This window comes from Gossypium arboreum, chromosome 10 (genome assembly GCF_025698485.1).
Source record: "Gossypium arboreum isolate Shixiya-1 chromosome 10, ASM2569848v2, whole genome shotgun sequence".
In the NCBI taxonomy this organism is placed as follows: Eukaryota; Viridiplantae; Streptophyta; class Magnoliopsida; order Malvales; family Malvaceae; genus Gossypium; species Gossypium arboreum.
In genome coordinates this window covers 6,183,585-6,192,522 of record NC_069079.1, presented here as the reverse complement: position 1 = coordinate 6,192,522, position 8,938 = coordinate 6,183,585, and positions in this window count along the sequence as shown.

The window sequence follows — 8,938 nt, the reverse complement described above, 5'->3', positions numbered from 1 at the left end:
TTGAGTACTCTAAGATTATGATGAAATAGAATGAAATTAAAGCTTTAATTTGTTTATGAGATGATTTTATTAGGTAATTTCAATAGAAATTGATTTTTAGGACCTAATTATAAAAATGCTTGGAATTAAAGTGTATTGCTGAAATTCTGATTCCTAAAGGTTGTAAACTAGTTTAAGGTGATAGAATAAAATGTTAATTGAGAAAAATCAGCTCAATTGAGAGGCTAATTGAGTAGAGACGAAATTATCATTTATTAAAAGCTTAGGGGAAAAATGGTAATAAACAACTTGCACAAAAACAGTTTGGACAGCAGCAGTAGACTAACTTTGAAAAATCACCATCAATTGTAGAAATCAAATTAGAAGATGAAAAAAATATGGAATTAAAGCTTATTGAGTCTAGTTTCTCATAGAATAAACGGTGTAAGCAATGGATTTATAAATTTTGAGATATATTAAATTTTGTGAGACAAGGTCAGAATGAATTCGGATTCCCCTGTTTTAACTTTGAAAAATCATAAAAAATTGAATAAAAATAATTAGGGGCTTAAATTTATATGTATAGAATCCTGAATGAGTCTATTTTCAAGAGAAATAAATGGGAACATCATCCAAATTCTGTATGAAGAGATCATTAATTTTTAGTGAAGAAGGGTCAGAACTGTTGGATAGAAGAACAGGGGTGACTTTAAAGAATAAACTGTACTTATTGGCTAAACGAAAATTTCTGAAAATTTTATGGTAAGAATATATGTGAGCCTAGTTTCAGAGAAAATTATTGGATCCTAATTTGGAGTTCTTTAGCTCAAGATAAAAATAATTTAGTGACTATGACTCAAGTAGACAGCTTTGAATGAACTATAAATAATAGTTGAATTATAGAGAATGTTGCATATGAACATGAAATGTATTAAATTGATAATTAAATTTATTTATTTAGATCTAGAAGATTCAAATACGAAGCTAGATCGAGGAAAGGAAAAAGTTCGGGATTAGTAGATTTTTATTGTTTACAAACAAGTATCAAGGTAAGTTCATGTAACTTGAATTATATTCTTAAATGCTTGAGATTGTATGTTATTGATGTGAATATGATTTGAATGTTCATTGTATGAAAATTAATGAAACATTGATATATTTGATAAAATGGGAAGAAATCCCGGTTGAATGAAAGGAAAATTCGATGGATCTCTAAAAAGGAATTGACAGTAAAAAGGATCTAGCCCGGACGGGCGATCCTATCCTGATATAGCCCTCCCGAAGAATGTGTAAAATGGATTTAGCCCGGACGGGTAATCCGAATTAGGGTCTAAATTTAGCTTGGACTGGTAATTCAGATCCAAGCTCATTAGAGTAATTGTCGTTGCAGGGGATTTAGCCTGGACTGGTAATCCCGACAATACTCTATGAGTTTATATTTGTGATTTAGCTCGGATGGTAATCCGCCGCAAGGTTGAGGTTTATGGAGTGTGCTCTCTGAAATGGATATGTGTGCACATGAATATGAATTGACGGACCCGGAATTGTACAATAAATGTGTACCTCTGAAAATCCATCGAAATTCCGATAAATTCAACGGGATAAATATGGAAAAATAACAAGGAAATAGAAATCATGGTATTGACGAGCTCATCAATCATGGTATATATATTATTGATACATGGAAATTATTGTACTAACTTGAATGTTGAGTTTGTGCATGTTAGGGTAATAATGCATTGAATGGATATATGAATGTTTATTATATTGTATTGAAAATATTAGGTAAGTATAATTCTTGTTACATGAGCTTACTAAGCACAAAGTGCTTACCCTGTTTCCTTTTTCCCTGTTTTGTAGTGTTAAGAGCTCGGAGGTCGGATTTGGTCGGAGACACATCACACTGTCAACCTCAGGATTTCGGTATATAAAGAAACTTTATTTTGGAAATCAATGGCATTTATAAGCTAATAAAGTAAATGTTAACGTGAAATGAATGTAAAGTTAGTCATTAGTATGGTTAACAAACTTGGTTTTAGATATGTGATGACGTTATCTTATAAATATGCATGAATTTATCTTGAAAATATGTTGAATTGATTTGGTTGATGTGGATTGGTTTCAATTTAATATTGCAGAGAAGGTTAGATATTTATAAAGGGGCTATATTGAATATAAAAAAAAAATTCGTAAACTCCGGTAATGCCTCGTACCCTATTCTGGCAATGAATACGGGTAGGGGTATTACACCCGTTTTAGATTTCGTTTTCAAAATTAAGTCGATCCCGTTTTTTCAAAAAAATGATTACGACATACTCTTTTATCTTTTAATTTATATTCAGTTAAATATTTAACATAAATAGCTTTTTTTTGAAAGAACATAAATAGTTTTTATTTGAAATGAATTAGGCATTATTTGATAACTTGTTGAAAAATTATATCAGCTAGATATTAATTTTTTATACACATTTAATAATTCATTTAAGTGTACTTATTACTTTACAAAGAATATTTTGAAATTAATATGTTTTTATTTAATATCTTTACTATTATTTCGATGATTGAGTAAACGCTCTTAATGTATACCTATAAAACTTTCATTTATAATTAGTTTTCTTAAAACCAACGATTGAGATTGAATTATATTGACGATCGAGATTAAAATTTATATACAACTGAAATAATTTAAATGATTGACTCAAAACTTTAAAATTACAAAATCAAATATAATTAAATTACATATATTCTAATATTAGTATTCCTATGGTTGTTCTAAATTCCATTTGCTTCACTTGACCACCAAGAATTAAATATATGGGTTTTTTTCACATATTCACAAAGCAGGCCAAGTGATTGAATTAGCCCCAATTAATCATTTCATTCGATATTAAGATGAAGTTGACTGATTGGTGGATCTGCAATAAATTCATTCCCACATAAAGCAATTTACACTACATGCATCTCTCAGCATCACCAATACGTCCTAGATGCTCTGCTTCGGGTGTTGAGGCTTTGCTCATAATTTTTTGGACTGTGCTGAAATTTCTCCCTTCTGGCAGTACAGTGGCATCTCATTGCAAGAGGGCACACCTTGCATCACAATTTCACTAGTAAGTTATGCAAGGCAGGCAACTCATTGGAAGCAAATCTCTTTCGTTGTGTCGTGCTCGAAATAAATCCGTGTATGAACATGTGACTTCTACAACAGCCCAGATTATTCAGCTTATCAATACTCACCTTCGAGAACAGGAGTCTCTAAATGTTCGCTTGAGCTCTATTAGCACGATGGTGCTGGCGGTTCGCTGGCTTCCTCCTCTTGGCTAGTTTTACAAGGTTAACTTTGATGTGGCTTTCCTAAGTTCGCAAGGCAGATGTAGTATTGGTGTCATTATTAGAGATTCGGAGGGGTATGTAATAGGTGCTTGCATGGTGAGGGCCCCTTACCTCATGGATTCCTTTATGGCAAAGGCTGTTGCGGGCGTAGCTGCATTTCGCTTTGCGGCAGATCTTAGTCTACAGCGTATCTTGGTGGAGGGAGACGCTCTTTCGATTATTCACAAGCTCGACTCCACTGAGTTGGACGTGTCTGTGGTTGCCCTTTGATTGAAGAAGGTAAGGTCCTAGCGATGGGCTTTTAGGAATGTCTATTCGTGCACACGCACCCATTGGGGAACGAAGCATCTCATCTTCTCGGTGCGCAGGGTCTCCGTTCTGATAAGGATGCTTACTGGGTTGAGGATTACCCCCATTTTCGCAGAACATGACGACAAAGGAAAGGCAGCAAGGCTATGCTGCTCAAGTCGGGGAGGGGGCTTTTGGAAGTGTTGCAAACAGATGCATAGGGCTTGTGTCAGGAAGATTAACGATCAGTCAACCAGAGTATGGGTTTCGCAACTGGTTTTGCAAACAGGCACCAGTTTCTTTAATCCGCTCGAGACGGTTTGAAGCTGGCTTCGGTTCATTTATTTTTATGAATCTATTCTATCCTCTTTTTGGTACGGGCTTGTTGTTGCCCTGGGCTTCTCACCTAGATTGGACCATAGGTTGGGTGTAAAGGGTGGACCAGATGATCCGAGATTGTTTCGATCCTTGGTTTAGGTGAGCTTGTACGTAATCGATTTTAATGATAAGATGTTACTCTAAAAAAAATAGTCCGAGTTGGACAAAAAAATTAAGTTACTTAAAGTTACTCGTTTATCTAATAAAAATATTAACCTCAACTTCAAATGTATTTTCCTTACCAGTTAAAATTATGATGGGATGGTATGCCACCATCTTTCTCTATGGGATGTCACGTATAATCTTTTTACTATCGTTTATCATGTCAGTATATTTAATAGTTAAACTAATCAATTAACAAATTTTATTAACGAAATGATTTAGTTAATTATTTTTTAGTCATTAAAGACTCAATAAGATATATATATTTTAAGGATTGAATTAAATTTTTTAATTTTTATTGAAGTTTTTTAAGATTACACTGTGGAAGAAAAACCTTGGTTGAATTGTTATTTGTAAATTATGTTATATTTTATGTGTTGAATTTATTTAATATACACGTGTTATCTTTTAACGTAGCCAATTAAGCAACTAATAAAATTGCATAGTTATGTCTTCGCCGAAACCAAAAACATTTAGCGTACACAACTAAAATTATGTGCATAAGTTTCTCAATAATGTGTAATTTGCCACTATATATTCCCAATTTTATGAACTAGTTTTGCTATCTTCTATCATTTAAATATTAGTTTACTTGCATTGTAATTATCGAAACAATTCTAGTCAAACAATGAATGAAAAATAATTAAATCACAATACAAAGCAAAAATATGATAATATAGAATGAATACGATTAAATACGCAATTTGTTAAATATTTTGCATATTTAATTTATGCTTCATCAATTAATGTATTTTAGTGACAACATCTCAAAATTTTAAGGTTTCACGATAAAAATTATTAAAATATTAAAAACTTTAAAATTTTATTTTGAAGTTTAATTTAGGTAAATATATTGTTTTCTCCATAATAATTTAGTTCAATGCTTATAAAAATTTATTTTAATCTTAATTTTGATATAATTGTAATTTAAAAAATAAGAATATTCATTTATTTTACTTTTAATATTTTAAAACAAACTACATTTGCTATAAAACAATCATTTAATTCTTTAATTGCGTATCAGTTTATATATTATAAATGTTTCGAAATTTTTAAATTTTAAATTTTTGAATTTAAATATAATTTCTCTAAATGTACTAAAATGAAACTTCTTTGCAATCCTACGTTGCTTTTCCAACGGAGTAAGATAACGTTAATTGAAAGGACAATTATAGCCTTTCTTAACTTCTCTAATTTAGTCGAACAAATATAGATTTAAGGGTTCTTTGGTCATTTCAATTAAAGACCGATTGATATTCGGGCAGCAAGAGTGGCTGCCACAGCATGTGAGAAATGGCATAATGATTTCGTCCAAGAATAATATTCCTCACCGTATTTAATATTTTAAAATAATATTTATAAAAATATGAAAAATTACTTTGTACACTACTATAATAGGAATAACCCATAAAATATTCACAAAATATTTAATTTACTATTTATTGCAATGCATTCGAGGCCTGCATCAAAGATGGGCTGGTTTCCCTTTGTCTTGTCGTGAAAGATTACATTTCGGAACCAATTTTAACGACCCTTGTCTTTGACATAATCACGAGACTGCCCTTTATAATTTTAACATCAAATTCAATTTATATAATATTTTCTAAATATTCAAGTTAATTTAGGTGAAATACTCGAATGGGGAATATTTTAGAAGTTATGTATATGAAGGTTAAGTTTTTAAAAATATTTATATAAGGTTTAAATTAAGTTAATGTGAAAAATATTTGAAATAAAATAAAATATTACTTGAAATGGAAAAGGAAAACATAACTTGAAAAATTTGACTTTTGTTTGACATTTTAAAGAGTTTAATCCTTACACGATTAATTCTTAAAAGTTTAATCCTAACTTTTTTAAAAAAATTAATATTCGATAATTACATTAAACTCAAATTAATTTTAAAATTTAATTAAGTCAAATACCTTAAATAAATGATTAACTTTTTCATTCAAAATATTCGAATTTAAGATTCAATTAAAAATTATCGAATTTCTTTAATACTTAAATCTAAATTTAAATAATTTTTAATTTTTTAATAAAATATAATAACAAAATAAATACTAAAGAATAAATATGATTAATGCAACTCAAATCTAAATTAAAGACAAATTTTTTTTAACTTTAAACTTTGAATATTACAAGGATTAGCATTAAAAATGCTACTTTCTTTTTGTTTTTATTCGGGAATTAATTTTATTTGTATATTTATTATTTGGAATGAAAGAATCGGTCCACTAACTTTTAAGATTAATTTATTTGTCTTTTATTAAAAGGTCAAGATATTTTTGCCTTTAATTAGCATCGTCAATGTCTAAAGCTTCGTCTTTTTTCTCAATGATGAAATTCATGAACACTCCCAACCATGCAAGTATTTTTGCATCAATAGATTTAACCTATGAAAAATCAATCTAATTTTATTCAAGTGCGTGTTTAAACAGCACAGATAAATTAAATAAAATTATAATAATAAAATTTGTAATTTTTAATATGTTCGGTTGATAGAGTGTAATTATATCGTGATTCCTATATCATGTTTAGTGATTCAATTTGTAATTACACAATTATATAATTTATATTTTTAAAAATATTAATTATTATAAAAATTTATTAGTATGATTAAAATAATTCCTAAGCCAAGAACAAAAATTAAAAAAAACAATCATATGTATTATATTAGTCTAAAAACTAGAGGATAATAAAATAGTAAGAAAAATAAACATCATATACAATTTTATCTAATTGTTCTAGTGCATATTTGTTTGGTTGTTTTATCTTTAATATTTAACATATGCTTATTATCATCATCTATTAGTCATTGACCGAATTCATTATCATATGAATTTAAATTTGCATATTAATATTCTAACGTCTCAGCATCCAAGCCAACTCCCGAACTCAAATACTTAGTGATGTATCTCATCCTGAGGAATGGCATGTACCTAGGTTGTCTTTTGTGTTATTTTGAATATAAGTGATGTTAGTGAAGAATGTTAATGGATAGTTAATAAATGTAAAGTGTATGTTATAACATAGTCCATTTTGAATTGATTTAAATGGAATTTAAGTATAAATTTTGAAGTTTTTTTGTTTAATGGTTAATAATATATATGATAGATTGTTGTACTAGTGGTTTTAATGTGTATTAGATATGTTTAATCATGTTTTGGACTGGTTTAAAAATTGTATTTTAAATTGCTTGCTATTCAAGGTTTGCAGGGTTGGTAAACTTGAACTATAAGGTTAATTTTCAGTTCACACGGCCTATCATACGGGCGTGTGATCAGACGTGTGAGACACATGACTTGCACACGGGCATGTACTTTGTCGTGTGAAAACTGTACTAGGTACGAATTGAAAATAATACCAAACGGGCTGAGCATACGAGCGTGTGATTTGGCCATGTGAAATTAGTTTGTTTATGAATAATAAGTCAGTATTGTATACGGGTAAAGGACACGAGCATGTGGTACTATTCATTAAAGGAAATTTTAAGAATTGTACAAAAAATTTTATAAGCTTCAGATTGAATTTTGGTTTGATTCTAACATATATTATAAGTCTCGATGGCCCATTAAGAGACAATAATATATATTTTATAAACTGAATTATAGTTCATTTCTTTCTCTATTAATCGTAATCGAATTGTAGTGACTGGTAATAAGCTGTAATCTTGTTCGAACTATGGGATAGGGTTAGGGGGTATTACAATAAGAATGACCAAAATGATCAAACTATGTAATGTGAGTGCTTAAATTGTAAACTTTTTATTTTGAGTGTCTAAAATGAAAATTTTATAATTAAGTGACTATCTATACAGTTTACCATTTTATCTCAATTTAATCCTAGTTTTTGCTTCTTCTTTTTCCAATCTAATTCTTCAGTAAAATTTTCTTTATTTATGCGGTTTCTAAATTTTCCGTAAGACTTATTATCTCATATGGATTATAATTAGATGAAAATACTAACAAGGAAAATTAAAGATGTAACTTAACGGCATGTATTTTTGAAAATAGATAAATATCAAAGTTATACATCAACTTTTATTTAATGTGTAAAGTTATATATAAATTTTGATTTTGTAAGATTTTATACATGAATTTTTATTTGATTCAATTTTAATAAATCACTAACAACATTATTGAATTGGCACAATTTTATGTCGATTTATTGCATGCACAAAAAATCATATTAATTTAATATGAAAATAAATATATGTATTCATTTATTTAAATGTGTACAATTGAGTTAAAATCAAATTTTTATTTATAATATAAGTCATAATTTAAGTTTCAAGAATATAATTATTCTAAATCAAAATTCATATATTAAAATACACATTAAACTAAAATTCATTTATAAATTTAATATTTATCTTTATTTCGCACATGTATAAATTTAATATTTATCTTTTCATGCGAAATAAGGAGACAAGGAATTGATTTTTATTCCTTATAAAATTTAATCTCACTTTTAATTTTTCTATTGGAATATTATTGTTGTTTACAAACTTTATATTTTCATTTTACAGTTGTCCCAAAATTATATAGATATTATTGAAAGACAAATTGTTTTCATTTCCTGATATATAGCCATCTATAATTTTAAAATTTTAATATATATTATACAAATATTTTTCAAAATTATAATTTAATGATCTAATGTTTACACCTTAATATAATTAAACTTTGATTTCTATCTATTATCAAGTGAAAATTATATATTGGTATTTATTAAAATCGATGACATAATGTTATATGCTCAACACAATTATCGCGAACTCTTCCGATTAGCTTGG